Source organism: Solea senegalensis, linkage group LG6 (assembly GCF_019176455.1).
Source record: "Solea senegalensis isolate Sse05_10M linkage group LG6, IFAPA_SoseM_1, whole genome shotgun sequence".
In the NCBI taxonomy this organism is placed as follows: domain Eukaryota; kingdom Metazoa; phylum Chordata; class Actinopteri; order Pleuronectiformes; family Soleidae; genus Solea; species Solea senegalensis.
In genome coordinates this window covers 1,743,442-1,764,817 of record NC_058026.1, presented here as the reverse complement: position 1 = coordinate 1,764,817, position 21,376 = coordinate 1,743,442, and the positions used below count along the sequence as shown (strand labels likewise).

Sequence of the window (21,376 nt, the reverse complement as noted above, 5' to 3'; positions counted from 1 at the left end):
ATTTCCAGGTTTGGGAAACACTGATTTTTTTTTTTTTACTTTTTCCTGACACTTTATTGACCGAAGAATTACTCAATAAATCAAGAAAAAGAATCTCAAGAGATGAATTAACTGTGGGAAATAATCGTCAGTTGCACAGTTTTGCATGGTTATAATTTCCTCCTTGAATCATCAAATAAATCTGTCGTAAAAAGTAAGAAAGTCTAATTCCGCAGATTGATTTGATGAAAATAAACATGTCCCATTGGCCGTCATCGTCTTCTTCTTCTTCTTCTGAATTTCAGAAAGTCAGAGTGTGAACGCCTCAACAACAAGCGAAAGTTTTCTTTTTAATAAGTTTGAGACGTGAGATCTAATCTCAGGACTTTGATTACCAGCGTGATTTACTCACATTCCACCACATATTGCACTTTCTCATTAGAGGAACTATAATTGGTGAAAGGGTAATAATGGCAAAGTTAATAGAGTTCAACCACTAAATATTTCCAATGGAGTTTCTGTTTTAATCTAAAGCAATAAATGATCATTATTATTATATTTTATTTGAGAATTTTACCTACAGTAATTGAGTAAATGCTTAATCCCATTTGGACACTTGTCCAATAATGTTGAATAAAAGTAATTTATACAACACGTTTATCATTGAGGGGCACAGAAGACAGAAAACTTTATTTATCCTCAAGCTCTTACAAATAGGCAATAAATGCACAATAATACAAGTTATGGGTAAAATGAGGCAGGGTCCTGTTTTAGTCTACGAAGTTAAAAATGTATGTATATATACATATATATATATATATATATATATACATACACATATATATATATATATACATACACATATATATATCAGTATACATTCAGAAAGAAGTAGTGGGAGACCAAAAAACAAAGATGTCTAAAGAAATAAAGACATTTACAGTATTATCCTTGGTGATGTTGCTGTTCAGAATGAAATATAAAGCACTGACACGTTATTCCACAGCCTCTTGTCTGTGACTGAGGCAGCAGATTCTCAACCGTTCAAAGGAAAATTCAAAAGTTCCATTTCATCTTAATTCCTCGTAATAGATGCTTTTATGCTGCACACAGAGCAGTTGGACACATACGACTGCCTATTTACCACTTTTAAGAAGACTCAAAATAACCATTGCACATCAATGGGTAAGACTATAGGTGCATGTAACAGATGAAAAACATTCACCGATTCCACATCACCACGAATCCAAACTCACCAATGCACGAGTGCAGTTGTAACACACGATACCATTTCCCAGATTTGTGTTGTTTTAAAAGCCGTTTTCAGCAGTTTCACCTGGGTACAAACATCCACACATGTGTAACAGACCAAGTTAACTCCTGCCAAGAATAAACCCGGGTATAGTTTGGCCCAGGCCAGAGTATACCCGGGAGAATAAACTGTCCTAGGCCAAACTATACCTGGGCCAGCGTATACCCCTCTTGTGTAAAGAGATTTGGATTGTATTTACACAGCATAGTCACTCACTAATATTTAAAAAGAGGAACAGGAAAATGTATTTACTATGGTGTCTTACTATGGTGTCTGCTAAATCACATGTAATGTGGGCCATAATATACCTGGGGTATAATCTAGCATAGGCTGCTTTAACACCAGGTTTTCTGGACTGGGGTTATACTATTACTCGCACATGTACCAAATTTAAAGTATAACTAAATCCCCTCTCCTGGTACTTCTCTCGCCAAATGGCTGATTTTGAAAAATGCCCAAAAAAAAAAAGGTGGCAGATGGAGAAAGGTAACAGAGCAACAGCTCCGGCTTTTTAAAAAAGGGGAGGAGTCTGGGACAAAGAAAGTGGACACAAATATTTGTTAAAAAAATTGTACGCAGGAGCTGGTGTTTGACCAGCGCGGGCAGCAGATACACTTAACACAACATGTGTCATTTCAAGACTTTACACCAGGAGTATTCAATTACAAACTTTTCAGACAAAGAAACTTAGCAGGGCCGGACAGTGAGCAGTAGATGATAACATTTAATACGAACATCAAAAAGTAAAAAAAAAAAAACTAATACTAAAATTATTTTGGTCACATCTGTCCTTTGTACACCTAAACGTGTTTTGACTCAGGTGCAACTTAAAGTGTATATAAAATCAAAATGGTGCACAATATTAGCAACAACATTGGATAATCTTTAAAATAATATGAACTTGAATTATGTCATATACGACCCACAAAACACCTCAAACTGTAAGAATTAATGTAGTAATCTTTGAGGAACAGTGAAATGTGTTTCTCTAGTTATTTCTTCAGTTAATTCTGGTGGAACCACAGGCTGAGCCACTATGAAGTTGGTAATGTGCTGCATTTGAATTAACCGGCTTTACCTGGATTAACAAATAACATTATTAGATGCACATAACTCACTTGTTTACACCTAAAAAAATGTGGTTTAGTTCCACTTTAAGGTGTCTTAGTTGTGTGGAACAACTAACACAACTTTGATACTAACAAATGATATGGTAGTTACATAAGTTTCTCTAATGTTGTGCTCAAATGCACAACATGAACCTTATTACCCTCTTGTGTTAATTTAAAAGCAATAAAAATTCAGTGGTCACATTAGACCATGAACACTGAAATAAGGGCGGGTAAGTTGGAACACTGAGTGTAAAAATCACGATGTAGTGAAAGTTCGAGTAAAATAATAGTAATAAATAAAATACTAATGCAGGGCTTCAGTTTAAACACACAATTATCAAAAACTGAACATGAGAATCATCCTGTCATTCCTCGCTCACACTGAGCTGCAGAAGGGTTTTATTGTACTGAAGCTGATGGAATCAGTTCATTTTGTAAATGTGCGGTGAACATTACTGACTTTGCTGTGTTAACGGCAGGATGGTGACTCTGACCGTGGATTGTTTTGGGGATTAGTGAGGACAAGAGACTTTAACACAGACAGTGTGATAATTATGTCTGCAGGATGTTCAGATTGTTGTGTCTGATTAAAAATTATTCTTTATGTAACGTCATCATCATCATCAACTGGAGTTTTGTGTCTGTTTCAATCAACGTTTGAGTTTAACAAGAACAATAATAATAATAATAACAAAGCATTAAAAACAGTAATACATTTTCTTAAGGCACATTTCAAAAGTAAAATCAAGGCTCCCATTCAAATACAGCAAATAAAAACCTCAGAAATGACAAAATTGTGCAAAACAAAATTGGTAAACAATCAATAATTCTTATTGATTACATATGTTATGTTATTGTATGGAAACAATGGAAACTTTAACATTTTTTAATACTTTAGACTTTAAAGAGATACAGGTAACGATCACTGATTGATTCCAATTAGGAAATTCAAGAGTTACAGTAGCTCTGTGTGTAGAATTAAATTATAATAATTCACCAAATTAATAATAGCCCTGTAAAGCTAATAATTAAGAAAAAGACATACAAACAGAAGTAGAAGACCAAATATATACAGTAATAAAATATGACAAGTATTGCCCAACAATATTAAAATAAGTGTACACAGTAATAATTGTTAATTAATATACATATATATATATATATATATATATATATATATACATATATATATTAAAAAACAAATAATAACACAATAAACAGATACAAATAATAACAGTGATGAAAATGAGGGGTGAGAGTTAGTTTAGTTAGTTTGAAATTAGTTCTATTCAAATGCAACAATAAAAAATATATTTATCTCAGTTTGAAAGTAATTAAACATCTAATTTTTATCAAAGAAATATGAGGACTCACTAATGCAAAGTTTGAAGAAATTAGTTCATTATGATTCAAATGAGGACTGTGATGTTATCAGCATTAATTAAATTAAAGGAAGTGATGAGCTGATGAAAAATGGAGCTTGAAATTAATCACATAATGTTCCTTTAAATGAGGTCAGGAAAAATGTTAATGTCACGTGTCATTCTAACTCACCTATCATACACAGCACAAATATATGTTTGTTATTTAATTACTGACACACTAGGAGACATTCAAATGCAAGTGTATCTTAACTGCATTTGTATAGAAACTAATGTGAAAAATATGTGTATATATTGAACATTTATACCTTTTGTAAAAAACAATTTTGCTCAAAGTAGTTGACGATAATTACTTAATAAAAGAAATGAGAAACAAAAATACTATTTCCACCTGCAATCTTTTAAAAAAAATGTAGTTTACTGCATATAAAATTACAGTTATATAAGAAAGAAAATGTCTTTATTTTTCAATAATGATAACAATGATGATAAAATATTCAGCTAAATGGTTATTTTAAGAAATAAATATTCAGATAACACACTGTGTTGATTACTTTACACGTGGTATAAATTATATATGACAAATAGTATTTACTCATTTTATTTTTAGAAACATCGAAAGATATATTTATATATATATACATATATATGTATATATATATATACACACATATATATATGTCCAATATAACAATCTACAGTTAAAAAGTTTGTGACTTATGTAAATGAGTTTGTTTGTTTCCAGCTCTCTGCTGCAATAATTAAATAATACATCATCAGTACTATATGAATATAAATATAAATATGGACACATTTGGAGCACATTATGAGAATGAGAACACTAGTTCAATTTTCTGCAACTGTTTTACTTTATGAAGCAGGTCGGAGTGACTTGGTAATTAGAATCCACGCCATATTAAATTCTGGAGATTTTAATATAACTTGATTAAGAAAGGAAACTTATTGATCACTGAAAAGAAACAACAACTCTCCTTTATGTCTCCCTGGTCCGTCTTCATAATGTGCTCTGCTGGAAAACAATAGAGGCAAAAACACTCCCCCAACTTCAACGCTTTGATCGTATATGTTACACCTGAGACGCCGCCTGATATTGTTTGACAGACATAAAGACGTCACGCAGACGGGGAGGAGAAGGAAAAAAAAACATGTGTGAAGAAGGGCGAGTCGGTGAGCTTCGAGCAGGAGACGGTTTTTTAATATTGTGTGGGGAGCAGTGGGACAGTGAATGGGTGCTGAGGAGGAGAAACTGCTAAGACTGCCTTTGATTTAGTCAACACACGCACACACACACACATTCTTGTACAGTGTTCTGAATTAGGACACTCATTGGCATAATAATGCATTCCTTACCCTAATCTGAACCATTACAATTATCCCTAACCCCTGACATAAACCTAATTCTACCTAAAATCAAGTCCTAACCATAAAAAGCCCCTTAAAATGTGAGGAAGAGCCAAAATGTCCCCACAAAGGTGTAAAACACATTCACCTCACAGACATGCACACACACATGCAGGTTTGCACTGCTATTCTTGTGAGGACACTTCACTGATTTCCATTCATTTTGACAGCAGAAACAAAACTGTTTCACTAACCATAACCATAACTAGTTAATATCTAACTCTAGCCATAACTGTTTCCTTCATAGACGTTTGGATATTCCCTTCCCCCGCCAACCCACACACACAAACATGACAACATTGTTTTTTAATTGTCCACTCATGCACAGTTTAACTTGTGTGTTCTGTTCCATGCTACCTTCACTGCGCCCTCTGCGGGAACCATTTGGTACTTACTTTAAACTATCTGTTGTGCTTCCAGGCTGCATATTTTGAGCTCTTCGTCCAGGTTTGAACATTTACATTTAAATACTTTCAATACAAAGTGACGGCCCTAACCCCTAATGGTGAGAGTGCAGATTACATCAAACAGGATTCCGACATTCTTCCCTTTCCCGAGCACATTAAAGAACTATGGTGGCCTTCACACACCGGAAAAAATGTGAATTCTCTATCATTTCTTCCTTCTTCAGTGTTTTGTGCATCAGATTTATGTGAACAGAGCTGCTCCTACTTAAAAAGGCTTATTCTAAGGATACAGAAACCAAAAAAAAATACATTATTCACTCACACAAACATACGTTTATATTACATTTCAGGCAAAAAAAAATAACCCTCTCAAGGTCAGTATTTATATCAGAGAAAGTCCTCAGGATGTAACAAAAATGAGCACACACACACACGTGTACTCTGTCTGAATGCACGACATAGAAATTTGGATGAGAAGGTGTATTTGCACACTCATGTAGACGCGCCATTATTTGTGTGCTAATGAAAAACTGTAACTCAAAAGTGTCCATAAAAAGTATTTTGTGTAAGTACACACACACACCCGCACACGCAGTAGATGCACACATCCTGTATGTGCACTGACACACACATATGCACACACAAGTGCAGCGTTTCTGTAATCAGCAGTAAGTGTACCACGGTGACTCATTGACCATCTCTCTATCCACTTAGCTACGAGCCTCAGCAGACTGCAGCTGCCTGCTGTGTTTATTAAAAATATAACTGCCCTATTAAACTCATTAGGTTATTGTTCGCACCGACACACACTCTTAAAAGCCAAATACTCTCTGAGCAGACAAAAAAAATGGAAGTAGCTCATCTCGGAAATGAAGAAACTGTCTGCTCCATTACTTTGCTATCCCGTGATTTCACACAAAAAATCAGATGTGGTCGAGTCGTTGCGCTTTTATGTCGCAGACCACAGAAATCCAATATGGCCGTATGATTATTACACACATGATATCGGACCTAAGGGTGGAGGGGGAATCTAATTTAATTCTCTTTAAAAACCTGGCAGGGCACGGCAGCGTCTCATCAGGGGTTTCTTCTTCTCACAAAGACTCGTGGTTTACAGTTGGGTTTTCTGTAAGAAGAATCAAACGTTCTCATTGGTCGCCATCAACCAATGGAAATTACTACGTTGAATATCACAACAGTTTGACTTGACAGTGTCCCGGGGATGATCTGTTGAAGTTAGGACACTCTTCTGCCTAAACATGTTTCTGTAGGCTGGCTTTCTTTTTTATAATGATAAATACATGATACACAATTGCTCTTTTTTAATATCTATATCTACATCTATATATATATGAATATATATATAAAATATTCACTCTACAGCATAGCCTTTAAAACAATAAATAAATAAAATAATTTTTTATATTCCATCATTTTGTCTGCATTAAATATAAATAAAAATCCTGCTAGATGTTTAGACAATAATGATGCAGTCAGGGACGTTTACATTGTATGCATTTATATTTCTTAATTGCGTATCAATGTTCTTATGCTGAAGTTCTTATTAAGTTATTTTATTTAGTATTTATCAAAACAAATTTTGCTTTTTTAAGATATTGCACAGAAACTGTGGTTGTACATTTTATAGCAATAAAAATTACACAGTAATGATCGGGCAGTTAATTAAATAACAATTAGCTGACACCAATTGTTTATAAAAATGGTGTAGGGCTTTTGCTCCTGCAGCACCATTTCTGCAGTGTCACTCTAAATTGAAATATACATATAAAAGTAATAAATGTATAACTTGCAGACTTCAAATCCGTTTTTATGGCCAAGTTGGTTTGTGAATTAGTGATTTTCAAAATTCCACATTGTTACTTTAGCAAAATATTCAGGACTGAGAAGAGAAAATAGTCTTTTCATAACAACAGAAATGGAAAAAACAAAAAAGGAGAAAAACAATGCAATTCAGCAAGAAAAGGTAACAAACTACATGAACAGAAAAATTAAAAAGAAAAAAAGCAGAAATAGAGACCAGAACTTGATAAGATATTATACAAAATCTGCAAACACTAACTCAATTATTTATCTAAAATCATTGAGCTAATTCCATATCTTTCTTTCTTTTTTTTTTACTTTTGTAAAACAAACTTCTTTTCTCATCTTAATGCATTTATATAGTTTTACATTCATCACAAGCATCGATGTTTGTGCTGCTTCTCTCGAACATCTAACCACTTCAGTGCCTTGCCCAAGAACAATTCTGCAAATTGACTGCAGGAGCTCAAACTGCCAACCAGCTCTCACTTCTGGGCCAAAGCCTCTATGTATAAACGCAATGATTTATTGGACATTTATATTATCATTACATTATTAATTCTTTTTTTATGATTACTCTCATATTGGGGACTACACTTTTTTATAATTTATTGTTGTGTTAACATACAGTGATAATAAAGGCAGTTCTGCACATCCCAGAATCCTGGTGCAGTCTGGGAAGTAAGTCTTCAAATGAAAAAAGAAATGAGAATATTGAGAGTGATGGTAGAATTATGGTGTAACCCAAACTCAAGAGCAAAGTTTCAGCCTTTGCACGTGGGAGACAAAATGACACAAGCTCTGAACATGTCTTTTATATTCATCTATGAAAGCCTTAATAAACCCATTTTCTCCTCCTTCACGACCGTGATGATGCATTCACGGCCCAGGATGAAATCGATAAGTGCATTAGGGATCGGTCAGGCCTTTAATCTGGGTTCACCTGATAAATTACCTCTTCGAAAATATACATCACCTGACTGACTGCTCTTCATGGACATCTATCACAGAGGTCCACTCAGTATGTCTTGCTTTCATTGATCCCGGTCAGCCGGGGTTTTAACATGCAATCACGTCAAGATCAGGTCTGATCCTGTTCTGATGACAGAAACCATACTGGGAGGTGGATTTAGGATGCAGTGTTCCCATATTCCTGAGATACATGAATGCAATTTGTCCTAGAGACCGCCTCCTTGGCCGAGGTCGTCTGATCTCACTCATTTTAACACTTATGCAGCATGAATTTCTTTTTTTGCTAATGCTTAAATCTTATGTCTTGCTACAGCAGCTCTAGCTGGGCTTTGTATTGCGGACGTTCCTCTGCTCGTGTGGCTTTTCCCTCCACAAGCAAACACAAGTGTGCATCAGCATTTTTATTCTTGCAAACAATCGTGACGTGTGAGTATTTGACTAAGGAGCAGGGGGATTGAGATTAGATCGTTGAGATAGCATTAATCTGCACCAGTTAATGCCTAATATTAATCTAGTCATTGTTAAGGTAGATACTTTGGGCCTTTTACTAAACTTGCTGTGTACGTACATAATGACATATTCATTATTGAATTGATCTCGCATTGTTGTATATCATAAGATTAGCACGATTAGCAGTCCATGATGTTGTCTGTGTGCAATGCTTTGAGATAATGTATGTTATCATTTGGCGATATACAAATACAATTTAATTGAATTAAGGTTGGCAGGTTAGTTGGTGGGTAATGTCGTTACAAAAAGCTGCGTTAAAATTAACTCGACAGTAATTTTCTGAGTGTCTGGTGAACTTTTCCCTCATTCTGCTCTGGAGAACATTTGTGTCTCAATGAGACACAAATAGTTGTAGAATAAACAAACCATTCAGGTTGGATCCACTGTGTAATGTGAAGTCAGAGGAGGTCTTTTCATATTTGCCAGGACTAAATGTGAGACTTTGTTCTGGTTAGAGTTATTGTTCCGGTTAGAGTTATTGTTCCATTATTTCTCAGGTGGGTCGTCACGTTACACAAATTGAAATAAATAAATCACAGTTTCACGACGAGGATGGGATTCGAACCCACGCGTGCAGAGCACAATGGATTAGCAGTCCATCGCCTTAACCACTCGGCCACCTCGTCCCTATAAGCTACTGTTATCTACAGAGAACTTTGGAAAAGCAAACAGTTCGTGTTTGCATTTGTTTTTTTTGTCTCTCACAGCTGTAAAATGGACGGCTTCATTCCAATCCAAGGGTAGGACGATAACACTTTCATGTGTCCACTACCAGACCATTTATGAGCGTATGACACCGTAAACGACACATTTGTGCCTAGTCATTTTAAAGACATAATTTTCCAACTGTGTAACAAATATTATTCTCCCAGGAAAGTAGAGAAAAAAAACAGCCCAGACATGACTCGGCTATTTTTACAGCCTGTGCAGAGTGAAGCATGAGATGTACAGTACAGGATTGTTTTGGATTTTATCGGATTTGACATTTATATCCGATATCCGATCCAGTGATTTTGTCCAGTATCAGACCGATACCGATACTGACCGGTATCATCCCTGTTCCATCTGTTGCTAAGTTGGTTGGGGTTTAATGTTCTTTACATTTTACTTGACTGTCGCTCTGTAAGAAACGTGTCTAACCCTGACCTTAACCTAACCAACACAGCCTCAAACTTAACTCTACCACTAATCCTCAGAAATGAGGTTCTGCCTCATTGGGACCAGGTTTTGGTCTCAATGAGGACTGCTGGTCCTGACAAGGTTAGTGTGTATGCCAGAAAAGGTCCCAAAGAACACACACACACATTCACCTGCTGTGTTTATTAAATTGTTGGTTTTGTTAAGTAGTGTGGGACCCAGTGGCCTTTTCTGCTGATATAAAGACACACACACACACACAGCGTAAGTTGCTGTCTATGCTAAGTACTGAGGGACTGTGTGAGGCTCAAAGCTCATAAAGTGAAAATATAACGAGGCAGACAACAATCTGTGTAATAACTGTGACGATCGCCAGAGCTCACAAAACGGCACATGAGAGGGCGTGTGTGAGTGTGTGTGTGCGTGTGTGTGGGTGTATGTACGTACAGGTCTGTAATAGACTAGACAATTTGTCTGGTCCTCACCCTCACAGTTTTAAAGGGCTTTTTGTGGGTTAAGGCTTGTTTAAGGGTTATTGAGTTTTGGTTAGGCATTTAGTTTTGATGGCGCATTGGGGGTTTTAGTGTTGGAATTCCCTATTCTTCTTCTACTAAGGCTAAATAAGTGTGACACACACGCACACAATACTGATTTACTTGAAGCATGAACATTTGACACACACACACTGCTTCACTATACACTCACACACACACACACACACTGACACAGTTTAATATTTCCAGTGTAAATGAGCACAACTTATGACAAACACACAAGACACACTGGTCTTTCACTGTAAACCAACCTATCTATGTGTGTGTGTGTGTGAGAGAGAGAGAACTAGAGAGAGGGATGCACGCACACACACACACACACACACACACACACACACATGCCTCAATATTTTGAGTGTAAATGAGTATAGCTTATGACAAGCGGAGAAAACATTCCCTGGAGACAATTACCATTCCTTAGTGTGCAACGAAAGCAACACACACACAATATAAATACAGTTGCCCAACCAGAACTAACAAAGGCCCACAATGGACAGTCCTGTCAGAACAGCAAGGGAGATACATGCATGTGTGTGTGTGTGTATAGCCTAGCAACGACTGTGTGGATCTCTGTGTGTTTTCACTGTGGCCATTTTTCTTTTTATCATTTATCCACATCGTCATGCTAATTAATTTAGTTTTAAATAGCAATTTCACAATGTGTACGTTCACTCTGAAGATAAATGTATGTTTAATGAAATCACCTTTTTTTTCTTTCCTTTTACATTTTCCATGTACACACACACACACACATTCAACACAGACAGAGTCTGGTTTCCATCACTTCAAAGGACACGACATTAACTTCATCCTAACCATAAAACATGAACAAAATACCTGACAACACACACACACACACACATCCTTGTGCAGAAAACTTACTGAGGACACTTAGCCTAATCCTAAAAAGAAGTCCAAAATGTCCTCACTCTCTATGGTTTACACATTTTTTGAGTCTTCACAAAGATACAAGAACACGCGCACACACACACACACAGACGAGTTGTGAGTTGACATCACCTCTCTTACCTAATTGTGTTTGGAACACTGTGTCAGGAAATGATAGCAGATTTAAAAGACATTTGCATTATCCTCTTCTCTACTCACACACACACCAAAAGCCACTTTTGGCCAACAAAACACCGCCTTTCAGTCACGCTCAGTACTGTGAATAAATCCATAGCAATGAGACACTCGGTCAAATTAATGTGTTGACTATTACTGCAACAGACTGCATGGATGACAGAACTGCAGCATTTCCAATCTGTTCAAATAACTGGGAGTTTATATAAAAGTTGAAATGTATTTGGTAGAGGGGAAAATAACAAGGTTAATATGTTCTTCTTTTTTTTCCCAGCCAAGATTTCAAGCTCCTGGAATACATTTTTCATACGCAGAGGAAGCCGTTTGTGGAGCCTCAGTTTATGGTTTGTCTGCGATGTTTGGGATTATCATACATGTTAATGGAGATATTTCGTGGTAGATTAGGTTTTCTGTTGATACTGCAAGCTTGCGAGTCGCACTTGATCTATCATCTATCAGCTGCTGTGTTAGGTTACCTTACATTGCTTCCTCCGGTGGGTGTGGCTCACACCGGATTTTGGGACATAAGCATGACAAAGAGACAAGTTTCACCCGGGAAGGAGAGAAGTAGAGGACACAAAGCAGGAGAAACAGACAAGTCCCTACAACTGTAAGTGTCTGGAAATACCCTAAAAGGTGTCGTTCCTATTGCACCTAAGCATGAGAAAGACGTGTGGATTGGTGGGGGGAGGGGGTTTGTGAATGTAGGACTGAGGGAACACACACACACAGTTTTCTACAAAAGTTTTGTATCTATTTTTTTTATCCACTCTAAAATGACAAATAAAAACTTCTCTAACTTCTCTTACCATAGCATTTGAATATGTTGGATAAAAAGTCCCACATTTTGTTTAATTCTATAAAGGAGTGGCATAATGCAGCTTGTGTGTCTCTACATGACAGAAGTAAGATTTGAGGACAGGTCTTAGTTGGTCGTCAGGACTTTTAAGTGTCTTTGTCAGGATTAAGACTTGGCCTTGGGTTCTGAATCGGGTTTATGTGAGGGTTAGGTTTATACATATAGTTGTAATGTTTAGGGTTAGGGAGTAGGGAAGTGCCCTCAATAGGAACGCTGTAAAGCTTTTATGACATTGACGAGGTGGTTATTGTGTCTGTCTGTCTATTGTGCAAATTAAGTACATGGATGAAGGTTTAATCAAACTCAGTTAAACAAATGCTCTCAGTGGAATAAAGCCCTGCAGAATTAGGTAGAGTTTATGAAACTCTCAAGAGTTACAGCCAAGTTTGTGGCAGGACAGTCTTTCTTTTTTAATCCAGGTTGCGATGAAGCTGCTAAATTTATAGCTGTGACACAAGGATTTTTTTCCGAAATATTTATTACAGTGTAGCCGCACATCGTCAATTATCCCTTGAAAACACATGGAAATGTGGACGAGGTGGCCGAGTGGTGAAGGCGATGGACTGCTAATCCATTGTGCTCTGCACGCGTGGGTTCGAATCCCATCCTCGTCGTTAATATTGTTGATTTCATGTAGTGCAACTTGGAAAATATGATATCTAACAAACTCTCTGTCATATTCTCACAAAGTATGGATAAGAACATTACATAACTTCACAGCAAAATTGGCAACGGGCCGTTTTAAACGGAGACCCTAAAAATATCTAATAATAAACTTATTATTAGCCCAGTCCATAGCAAGGTCATTAACCCTAAACAATCTTCCAACTTTAAAACTGCTCAATTTATTGCTTTGAGAAATCACGTAAAACATTAAATCATAAAAAATAACCTATCATGATATTTTCACTTTCAAAACAGTAACTAAGAATGAGCAACCATTTATATAAGTCCCCTACTTTCAAGTTAGGGGACTAACTTAAAATTAAGCCCCCTAATAAAAGGTTTGTTTAAAGTAACTTATTCCTTGGGTGGAAATCTCATACCCGTCCTGTACTCGGAACCTTCCAAGGAAACCACTGAGCAGAGCACGGGTACCGATATCAGTGCACTGTGAGAAAACACACACAGAACATGCAAACTCAGCATAGAAAGGACCGGAGGTTGGAATACAGGACCCACTCGCTGTGAGGCAATAGTGCTAACCACTGGGCCACTGTGCCATTTTTGTGGATTAGGGGTTAAGACTGAAGGTCAGGGTTAGACATTAACCGCATGTGGTTACAGTCAGGGCTAAAAGCTTTGTTTAGACTGTCCAAATGAATGGAAGTCAATGCAAAGACCTTGAAAGGATAGCGGCACAAACCTCTGTGTGTGTGTGTGTGTGTGGTCAGGAGCACTTGTTATATTCTGACAGGGCAAGACTGTACGAGTGAAATGCATGATGGTATTGTGTGATGAGCAGACAGAGTTTGAATAAACATGGTTCATAACCACTCATGCCACTGTGTGTGTGTGTGTGTGAGACTCTGTTTCTGCTGTGTTCACTGAAGCTTTTTATTGAAGCCCTCATGAATCTTCTCTTGTCAGATATGCAGTCCTGCCCTCGCGCTGCGATCCCTCTTCCTCACTTTCCTGACTTCTCAGCTTCATCTTTTACTCCTTCGCTGAGTCTCTCTTCAGACTTCATCACTCATCCCCTCTCGTTTTCACCCCCCTGCCCCCCTCGTCCAAAACTCTCCATCAGTCTCTCACTCTGTCACTTCTTTCTCTGAGATTGTTTGAGCACCGTCAGAGTTGCTGCTGGAGCCTGTTTATGAAGAAGCTGCGTTCAGAACGGATAGTTTGTCTGTCCTTTCTCTGAAGACTCAGGGTTCAGGATGCTCTGGTCATGACTTCCCATGATGTAATTAAGAGTTCAGGAGTTGCACCTGATTGCTTCAATAAACTCAGTGAGTAGTGAGGTTGAAAGTGCCCGACTGTGTCACAGGTAAGGTCCTTAACACACCACACCACTCTTTTTCACCATATGAAAGACAGGTTTCAAACCCACGCCTAGAAGGACATCACCTTCACCACTCAGCCACCTTGTTACATTTGTACCTGTGCGCTTAATTTGACTGACAGTCAACTGTTTTTCACATAACATGTGAATTTGGGTTAGAAAAGTGAGACTTTCCTGTGCGACGAGGATGGGATTCGAACCCACGCGTGCAGAGCACAATGGATTAGCAATCCATCGCCTTAACCACTCGGCCACCTCGTCCACACCTGTCTTACATTTTGAAGAAAAAATAGCAAAAACAATTGTATTGTGATGTATGAACATTGAAAGGAAAAATATTTACAACCAGTTCGGATTAGACCACCTGTCCACCTGTCCAGGGTGTAACCCCGAATTTCACCCTATGTCAGCTGGGATTGGCACCAGCATCCCCCGCCACTGTCATTTGGACAATATAGTGGTTGAAGATGAGCGAGTGAGTGAGAGTGAAGCGTATCCCAATCCTGGTCCTTGGGCACCCACTGCCCTGCAAGCTCCAAATGAACGGATCGTTATCAGGGTTTTGCAGAGCTTCATGATGAGCTGGACGTTTGAATCAGGTTTGTTGGAGCAGTGGCTGCCCAAGGACCAAGGAAATACTGAGAGACCAAACTCTGCTGTTATGACAAGGACGGGCTTCAAACCTACATTTCAGAGTTGTGATGTCGACCAGTTGGTTGTCTGTTTCCATGATTTACCTTGTTTTTCTTGAGTGAAGTGTATGTTTAGCTAAGAGTTACTGAGTTACTGATACAGTCTTCACTTGGCTGTATGTTTGGATAATTTGGTTGATTCTGTCTTTTTTTGCCTACTAAAATTGCTGATTTTAGATACAGTCACATGTAATGTGGAGAGTTACAAGAATGGGGCAAAAGGGACTGCTACAGGGGCCAAGGGAAAAAAAAGAAAGAGGGGAAAAGGGGAAGAGAGAAAAGGAAAAGGAAAAAAAAGAATCCTAGAAAAAAGTACCTTGAATCTTCCACCCAAAGGATTGCTGTGTTGCCTCTCTTTTACTTGCAACTGCTTGCACTTTTTTTGCAAATGAATTAACACTTAAAATAAATGATTTAACACATTTTTTAACAACAAATACTGTAAGTTCTATAATTTATTTACATTTTTTACAAGGTGTTTTACCACCTCAGAATGAATGAATGAGTGTCAAAAGTTTCAAATGCAGTTGACAACACTGTAGCCACCCAATCCCACCCATGCAGTTTTCTCAGAATCTGATTGGCTCTTTTGCCCCTCTGGTTAAGAACTTCTTTTCTGTGTTTGGAGGAGGTGTTAGGACTTTGTTAGGACCTTGTTAGGACTTTGTTAGGATTGTGTTAGGACTTTGTTAGGACCTTGTTAGGACTTTGTTAGGACTTTGTTAGGACCTTGTTAGGACTTGTTAGGACCTTGTTAGGACTTGTAAGGACTTTGTTAGGACTTGTTAGGACCTGTTAGGATTGTGTTAGGACCTGTTAGGAATGTGTTAGATCAGGGTTTCTCAATCCTGGTGTTGGGAACCCATGACTGTCCTGCATGTTTCCCTGCTCCAAAACATTATAAATATCAATTAAATCCAATATTCATCAGGCATCTGCAGAGATTGCTGATGAGCTGACCATTTGATCATCAGATCATCAGGTGTGTTGGAGCAGGGAAACATCTGGATCAACCACTCAGCCACCTTGTCAACCCTGAAGGAAAACCATGGAAAAACTTTTTTTTAAAGTTTTGATGAACTCAATTGTGTTTGTAACGGATGTCTATTGCACATGAGCTGTGGTGAATGTCATGTACTTTCAATTTAGGCTAGATCAGAAGACATAGTTTCGCTCATGGAGGATATAATTAATTGAAAGTACAATAAGTCCAAAAATAAAGTCAACCGTCCAGATAAGTCAGTGTCCACAGTTTGTCCGAAATAAGTGTGTGTATTAGTCCTTTAATGTACTTGTTCATCTACCCAGGTAGTGTGATTTTGTTTCTTATCTGTATGATGTAATAGACGTACTTTCTCCAGATGCTCCAAGAAGCTGCGTTCGACGTCACACTCTCCACACATGTAAGCCGGTGCTCTGCTCCACGTTCCTCGGGTCTGGGCTCTAGCTCGCCATCAGAATCATTCATACACAGACAAAAAAAAAAAGAACCTGCATAGAGCAGGTGTTTTCCTTTAGATCTAGCATTTATATTTTTAACATTAATCTAAATAAGCTGTACAGAATTTATGTTTTTTAACTTAAATCAATGAACGTAAACCATTCACATTACAATATATCACATACGGCTATAACATACATTTTTAACAGCCCACACACAAACTAGTGTATATATGAAATATTTTTAAATGTTCTTAACTTTACCACCGCTAGCCTATAGCTATAGCACAGGTCATATATATACACACACCAGTACACTTGTATAGCAATAGGTTAACTGCTAACACATAGCACTAGTTCGATTAGCAGAGATAATTATCCACACAGAAATACAAAATTAACCACATTCTCAAATTCAACACACTCATATATATACCTCCGGTTGGTTTTAAACATTTTCTCAGAAGTGTAACAGCACATAAGATTGATATATTAATGAAATAAGTGAGTAATTAGCCGAGGTCGGCAGCCGTTAGCATGCTATGCTAAGCGCTAATGAAGACTACTCACCGGAGTTTTCCCTCAACAAAACACGATAAAATGACGATGTCCGGCAACCCAAAACACCTTCTCCTGTGTGTGGATACCTTTGAGAACTAATAACTAGAAACAAAATAATGTTTTATCCACTCTTTATCTAATTATCAGCATTAACTTGCTCTCGAGCATGACGTTAAAAAACTGACAAGCCCGGGAAGAAAAACAAAGGAAGTGCGAACGTGACGAAAAACAAAGGAAGTGCGAACGTGACTAATGCGCACCCTGCTGGTAAAAACAAGGAACTACATCAAAATACAACTCATTCAAACTGTATAGCTCAACATTGTTGAACTCTAAAAATGTGGATTTACACTATGTGTAATTCATAGTTCGTATGTTATATGTTTGTGTGAGGGAAACTCACTTTACTGGAATGGCGTTAGGTAAACAAGAGGTTATTTGGTGGAGAACAAGTCAACATTGATAAATTCATCAGACATTATTCTGGTCCTAACAATGACCACAGCAACAGTCGGTTATTCTATGCATCTGTCAGGAAAGACCGTGTCTTTAAATGTACACTCACAATCACACTGTTTAATCTCTGGCTGTCACTGAGGTTAAGCGTCACATAATCCTTTTTAATAAGCAGGTTATTGGCCTTTTCCTTTACCAAGTATAATATTACAGAAAAGAAATGTAATTTCATATATACAGTCAAATGCATAGACACACACACACAGTATAGAGATAAGCAGTCAAAGGTTATTGCTCTTTTGACACTCCTGCCATGATTTCAATAATGGTGAAATTTCCTCTCACTCCTAAAGAAACACCCATTAAATGCAGTGAATAATAAGCTTCATTATTCCTCCCAGTCGTTCCCACGTGGGGCAAAGATGCAAAGTTATTCCTCCAGTTGCTTTGTTGATCTCAGGCTCTGTGAATTAATTTCACTGCTCTGGATTTAACGTGTCAGTATCGCTCGCCTGACAAAGCAGTTTGTAACAGCTCTGGTGAATACTGAACACAAAGCTTTGGGAACTTTCCTCACAAAATATTTGTCCTTACTTTTTTCCATCTCACAATACGATACGTGTTTTTTTTTTTTTTTTTAACATAACCACTGTCCCTCTTCTGCACGCGACCAAACCACCTCGACCTTGACTTTATCTCTGAATGCTGTCTCAACCAAACCCTCAGCATCTTCAGCTCTGCTGTCTCACTATTGTCTTAGACCTTCCCTTTCACTTTCATTGCTGTCATTCTGTCACACACTCGTCTCCACTTACTCCACCCTGCCTGCACTGCCTCCTTCACCTCTCCTGTGCACGGTCCATTGCTTGACCTCAGCTATTTCCACTCATCCACCTTCTCCACCTCTACTCCTTACGTCTTCACCGTGACTGTCTCACTGTCGTGATTCACACACAGGTGTTGTGTCTTTGCTCCTAATAACTTCATATGGATTTGTTAAATATGAAGAAAAATCAAATGGGACACGAGACAGGTGACCGAAACACTCGGATAATGGTCGTTGTCCTGTGACGCCAAAAGAGAGAAGTTTGAAGCTGCAGTCGAGACATGCAAGTGTGTGTGTGTGTGTGTGTGTGTGTGTGTGTGTGTGTGTAACAGCAGAAGATGTTGACTGATCCTGACACTGATCCACCATTTTGACTGGGACTCTCCCACTGACACAGAGCAGACAAACAGAGCACATCTGATTCAAACATAACAAGAGTAATCCCATCACTCTTCTGTGGCTCTCTCACACACACACACACAGACAGACACAGACAGACACAGACAGACACACAGACACTTGGCTATCTCTGTAAGTATTGGAAGAGGCGCAGTCAGAGGGCGTTTGAGGTCGTTTGCACTGCAACCAAATAAAGTCAACATGAATAAATCACCAAATCAAACCACATTCACAAACAAGGAGAGGACGTCCTCGCTGTCCACGCTGTCCACGCTGTCTCACTCTTGGTTTCTCTTTAATTACCTCTTCAGCTCCTCCCAGCAGCGTCTCTGTGTGTCTCTTCGTCTCTTGTTTTACTTCCCTTCCCTCTCTTCTCTCCCGTCTTCGCTGCCAAAGTTCACTCCACACACTGTTATTTATGGCATCAAAGGAAAAAGAAAGGATCATTAGTGTTTTGAGCTCGTAAACTATCACAGCCTGCAGTGACGAAAAAGAAAATAGCGGCACGTTTTTGTATTTGTATTTGTAAAATAAAGACATCTGTGTAGGTGTTTGAGTTTTGCAGAAGGTGAATTATTTTGAAAAGAAAGTTTTTTCACTTTCTTTTCTTTCAGCTTAACTGAGCGGTTTCTCAATCCTGCTTATTTTGGATGTTTCTCCTGCTCCAACACACCTGATTTAAATGGTCAGATAATCGGCGAGCGTAACCGTAACGACACACTTATATGAATCAGGTGTGTTTAACGTGTAAAAAGTTAAAAGTAACTCATTGTTTAACTCATTCTTTCTTTCACGGTCAAATAAAACGACTTATTCCTCGGTAGAAAATTGCCATAAATACAAATTGAGATGCACACAAACGTTTGTGTGTCTGCGTGTGTGTGAATGAACGGTGTCCTCTCTTTACTGATTTGTCAAAGGTGTGAAATACAACAAACACACGTGATTATATCAGATACATCAGTTTCCATCTTTTCTTCACCTCGTGTTCGATAAACGATCAAATGTGACCTGGAAACACACTGAGATCTTACAAAGATCTTTGAATAAGTGAAGATCTGAACATAAATCACTTCAATGCATTTGAGAATTGATTGAGTGTCTTTAGTTTTCTTTCGTCCTCTGTCCTCGTGCTTTGTCCACCTCTTCCCTTTACGCCACCGTAGTCTTTTCTTTCATCAACACTTGAGTGAGCGATGCCTCTCGAAAACCTTTGTCTTTTTCTTCTCACTTTAGTGTCAACAACGACCAAGTATCCTTTTCTGTCTCCCTCTATCATTTCCCTCGCTCTCCCTCCGCCGCCCTCTTACCATCGATTGTCTTTCTTCCCCGGGTCTTGCTGGGCAGCCGATGAGTGCTTTTCATGGCCTAAATGACAAAAACACAGGAGGGGGGTTCATTCCACTCCCAAACAATGATCTGTGAAGGAACACTGGATGAGATGTAAAACAAGCACTCGGCACAGACCGCCCGTGTGGACCTGGAAGAGGCAATTCAACGCACCACTTACCGACACATTCAGCCAATTTGTGGTGGGATGAAATATGCACAAGGTGGCGGGACTATAATCAAAAAGCACTAGCAACAAAAGCGTTCAGTGTAGCAGGAGGAAATTGTTCCCCAGCCTTTAATCAGCTTGGATCACGATGGGGCTGTAAAAGAGTTGTTTGACCTGTGGAAAATAAGAGGTTCGTCATCGCAAGTTCAAAAGTGAACAACAAGAACTCACACGGTGCCGGGAGTCCAGTGACAGGAAGTCAGTGTCCTCGTTTATGAGTTGCATGAGTGTCAGTGAACAGACAATTCCACAGTAGTAATAATTGTTTTTATTTTCACCTTTACACAAAGACTCCAGAACCTTCCATTGCACAAGTCAAAGTAAAACATTATTTGAAGCAGTGGTCACATGTGCTAAAAGATGCTTCATCTGTAAAGAGCTAATTCCAATAAGCAGGATGTAGTGTGAACGGACGACTTTTAATTTGACAACTTCCTGAAGATCATTGTTCCCATTTCAGATCTCGCTCTACATCAGGGTTTCTCAATCCTGGACCCGGGGAGCCTCCGCCCTGAAAGTCCCCCTGCTCCAACACACCTGACTCAAAGCACTGATTACGACCCGTGTATGTGAATCAGGCTGCTCGTCTCCAGATGTCTGCTCTGTGATTGGCTGGCGACCTGTCCAGGGTGTACCCCACCATTCACCCTCATGTGGAGGATAAAGCCGTGGAAAATGGATGAATTGCACACTAGACACGTGATTTATTTGCATATTGATCATTTTCAAACCAGCGTCCCGTCAGTTTGACAACATGACCACGTGACATTCAATTTCAATTTAAATAAATGAAGAAAATGTGCCACAGCTGAGGTGCAGTTCACAGGGCTGTCGTCAAACCTACAAACGCATCACAATTCATCCACAAATGATTACACGTCATTTATCC

General features: G+C 38.4%; 3 non-coding genes across 3 annotated transcripts; 1 reads left to right on the top strand and 2 right to left on the bottom strand.

Annotated features, from left to right (window-relative positions):
* Window positions 1-9,461: 9,461 nt before the first annotated feature.
* Window positions 9,462-9,543, bottom strand: trnas-gcu. The gene has a single exon. It is a non-coding gene; the product is annotated as a tRNA-Ser (tRNA).
* Window positions 9,544-13,082: 3,539 nt separating this feature from the next.
* On the top strand, window positions 13,083-13,164 carry trnas-gcu. Its single transcript has one exon. It is a non-coding gene; the product is annotated as a tRNA-Ser (tRNA).
* A 1,570-nt stretch (window positions 13,165-14,734) lies between these two features.
* Window positions 14,735-14,816, bottom strand: trnas-gcu. Its single transcript has one exon. It is a non-coding gene; the product is annotated as a tRNA-Ser (tRNA).
* Window positions 14,817-21,376: the final 6,560 nt, after the last annotated feature.